Genomic DNA, 4,360 nt, shown 5'->3' with positions numbered 1-4,360 from the left:
CTGCACTCTAAACCAAGCATTTTAAAAGCTTTGGCTGCTGCATGGCAAATGCCTGCAATCCCCACTTGGGTGAGTCCCTTGGAAAGCAATTTCTGATGAGTTTTGCTTTATAATTAGAATGTGGCTGCATAAAAAGTTATAAAGAGGCTGCTCTTAAACTATACTTGTTGCAGCTGTGGGTAAAAAGCCTTTGCTTTAAAGCACGGGGAGGAATCAAGCGGGTAAGAAAGGCAAAAGCTTCCCCAGCACTTCCCTGGTGAGCTCAGAGCAGCTGAGCCTGGGGAAACACTGAAATAGGCAGCTCAGATCCATCTCTCTTCCATTCACCCACCCAAAACCCACCACCAAGCCCTCACCACAGCCATGCAGCCCCCACCTTCCTTCTTGCCACGGACGTGCCGCACACTGGCTTCCACTCAAGGATGGCTTCAGAAGGGCCGATTTACCAGCAGACACAGGATCAATGGCGCCATCACCTCCGGTCACGCACCGGACGGTTTCCCTTCTCCGTGCTGGCCTGCCCCTGCCAAGAGCAAATGGAAGAGTTACAGTGAAAAATAATAGGAATTGCTTATTCCCAACGTGCAAAGGATCTGCAGGGGGGGAGGTGAGAGACCCCCATGCAGGTATGGCTGTGCTGCCACTGGTACCAGCCTGACTGAAGGCAGGCTTTGCTTTAACCGCTGGTGAAGGCCTCAGAAGAGCAGCAGCCCACGTGCATTTCGCCTTCTCTGGCCACAGATGCATCACTGCAAAGTTTCTCAGAGTGTTTCTATTTTATTTTTTACTTTTGTAGCCTCAAAACCACCTAAAAACACTGATTTTGGAGGAGTTGGTTGTCTCTTTCTATGTTCAAAAGCGAGCAGTGGATCGGCAGAGGACAAGGTCAGGAAAACACCTTTCATGTGACTCCCCATGAACCAAGCACAGCTCCTGGATCTACAGCACGATCACAGACTCACAGAATACCCTGAGTTGGAAGGGATCCATAAGGATCATCAAGCCTAACTCCTGATGGAGTCAGAAATCTTTCTTTGCTGGCTCTTTATGGAGAAATAACCACGATAAACATCATTTGTACAGCAGCTCACGTGCTTAACAAAAAGCAGGCAACAGTTCAGCTCCTGAAGGTGGGAAATCTGTTTGGTTACACTCGCCCCCTTCCTGAGTTGCTGGCATATCCCAAGGAGAGCGTGATATTCCTGTGTTTCACAGGAACAGCATAATGTGACAGAGAGACCTACAAACCAAGGACGGGCACAAAAGCATCGGATACCAACCGCCGTGCTGATCCAATTAGTGAGATGAGAAAACCAAGTCAGCCTTGGGTTTTCACTTAAAGGCAGCAAGGCCTCTGCTGCAGCCTGGGAAGTTTGCAGGCATTGGCAGCTCTCTGAATTCACCTCGTGTAAACTCAGCAGAAAGATGAAAAATATGTTCCCGCTCCAGGCAAAGCCGATGAGAAGCTGCAAAGTGGCTGAAAGAGGAGTCTGCAGGCAGATTCACGTGGGGATCGACCAAGTAGCCAGAGCAGCCAAATGAACTCAGCTGGACGTGTCAGCAGATCAATATGGATACGTGAGCAGTTCCCAGCCCGGCTGGTTAGCAAGAGCTTTGGAAACGATGGACTGCCTGGATCCAAGGCTGCACTTAGAAAATGTGGCCAGAAAATGGGGCTGGAATCAAGGCTGACCTTATCTCTTCGCTGTGTGAGGAAGAACCTGACACAAAAATCAAAGCACTTCAATCACCATGGTACTGGGAGGGCGTCTGCATGTCAGACAGCAGAGCGAGCACCACAATACCCTATAAAAGACATACACAACAGCACGAGCTGAGGGGTTTGTGCCAGTAGCTCTCACCCTGGCTGGAGGGATGTTTTCCAAGCTGAGTGCTGAATTCAGTTCTTGAGTTGCTACACAGTGAAGTCAACACCTGATGTCCCAAGCAGCGGCTCTGTCTTGCCTTTCTTAACCCATAATCAACTAAAAGGTTTTAAATCCATTTTTACATGAAGGGACCTTTTCTGTTCCAAGCTTTCCTAAACATGCCCTCTGACTGTTCCCACAGTGAGCTGCCCTCTGATCATCAGCAGCTGGGAAAGGAGCAGGAACTCATGGCTGCCTCACCTCTCCTGTGCTGGCTCTGCCAGGCTGTGAGCACCAGCCTCTCCTTGGCCTCTCCCTCTGAGATCAACAGAGCAGCTTCACTTTTCAACACCCCCTTCTGTGTTCCAAAACTCTGGGCCACTCCCCAGCTGAGACAGAGTCACCCCCTGATAGTCATCAGCTCCCAGAGCCACAGGTACCTCTCAATGGGATGCTGGGCAGCTCATCTGGGGGCTGTTCCACCAAACTCAGGTATCTTCAATCAGGAGCTCTGAAATTTAAAACACTGTTTTTAAAAGTTGTTTTCAAATGGAGGAGGATAGTCCTGCTGGGGCTCGGAGCCAGGCTGGCCACCAGCCCTGCTGTGCAGGGTGACAGGCAGCAGCACAGACCCATGCAGCCAGGGCAGCCATGGTTGCAGGGGGCAGGAAACAGGATGGTTTGCTCTGTCCTCTGACAAAGCACAAACCCACAGATTTCCCACCATTCCCCATTACCTCCAGTGATGCCTGAAGGATGCAGGGAAGGTCCAGACCATGCCAGCAGGGAGATGGGAGCAGGAGGTCCTTTCGCAGCCATTTCTCAGCTTTGCTGGAGAGGATATTGGTGGGGTTTTGGCATGTTCATCCTCCAGATATTACCTGTGAGCAGTGTGCAGGGAATGGAGCTCACCTCCCTCCTTGTCCCCCAGCTCAGAGTGCTCCCACCCGCTGCCACCAGCTGGAACAAATCCCTTGGATGGGACAGCAGCAGAGGATGAGGAGCAGCAGGAGATATGATTGTGTTTCATCTCTGCTGCAAGCACCAGGAATCAGTGTATACACTGGCTTTGTGGCAACAGCACCTCTAAAGCAGCGTTTCCTGGCTGAACGAGAAAGCTCTCTGTTAAATAAAAGACTTAATGAAGGAGAGCTTAAAAACTCTCTCTTTCTAATGGAACAACCCAAATTCCTAAATTCTGCATATGCTTGCTGCCCTGAGACACAGCACATGATACATCTCAGCACACTGGCACGCGGTCTGAGAGCTGATATACCATACCCATCAATTGTCTGAGGGAGGAAGAGTTACCAAATTAAAGACCAGCAAGGCCTAAGAACTGGTAGAGGATTTATCACAGTGGGTTTTGCGCTCATCTGCTTTATGTACTCAACTGGGATTTACTCAGAGCTGTTACTGTTTGGGCTCTGAGAAGGAAGTACGTGGAGTCCTTCTATGTTTCTCATTCAGTGAGACATCTGAGCCTGTGCTAAAATTTACCCAAGAGAAGGGTCTCATTGAAGCCAGTACAAGTCTTCGTATGCTCAGATGCAGGCATGTGTTTTAAATATCTTGTGAAATTGAGGCTTGGGTAGAGTAATCCAAAATACTTTCATGCTTCTAAGCTTGTCCCCAGCCCCGCTCCTTCCAGACCTTCTGTCAAGTTGCTCAAAACCTTTGCACATTAATATTTTCCATTTTGTGTGGATGCTGTATCAATTTTCCTGGCAGCAGCCCAAACAATTGAAATACTCCCAGGGATAAAGTCACGGTAAAACAGGATTCGATCAGGTACCTGGACTGCATCAGAAATATATATGTTACCTTTATTCTTATTTATTCCTTCCTGCAAGAGCTCAGCTTTGCATTCCTTACACTACCCAACTTCTGAGCACTGTTTTCTTCAGGTGACTCATCTGCCATGCGAAAGTTAAGCATCACAGCTAAAAGTTCCCATCACACCGAACACCTATTGGGGGAAAAAAAAAAAGCAGCCCCAAAACAAGCTTTTTCCTAACAAAAATACTAACAAAATACCTAGCAAGATACAGAAATAGCTGTAAAAATAGTGGATGAAGCGTACCAGCTGTACTGTATCCATCTAGTTTGGGTTTGTGTTTCTGGTGGTGGCCACCAGCACAGGAAAAGTAAAATCTGTGACAACTGGCTCACATTTGCTGAAAATGAACTGAATTCCCAGCTAACTACCTCCAAGCCATCTCGCAGCCTACTCTTGCAGACAGGAACTGGGAAGGAACACTCCAACTCCAGGAAAAGCCTTGCAGGAGAGCTGAGCTTCCCTGCGACGAAGGCTTCTAACACCCAGCCTGGAAACGAGATCACTTTTCCCTCTGCTTCCTTCTAAGAGGAGCGTTTCCCAGGTTGCATTTCCGAGAGGTTTTCGGTTTTACAGCTGTCACGACAGTAATTTTCTCAGCTTTGCACAGTCCCCTCACATCCTGTTCGAACTGGCTTATCTCTGTTTAGAAGTG

Source organism: Gallinula chloropus (genome assembly GCF_964237585.1).
Source record: "Gallinula chloropus genome assembly, chromosome: 14".
NCBI lineage: Eukaryota > Metazoa > Chordata > Aves > Gruiformes > Rallidae > Gallinula > Gallinula chloropus.
Note: the sequence above shows the minus strand (reverse complement) of the source record.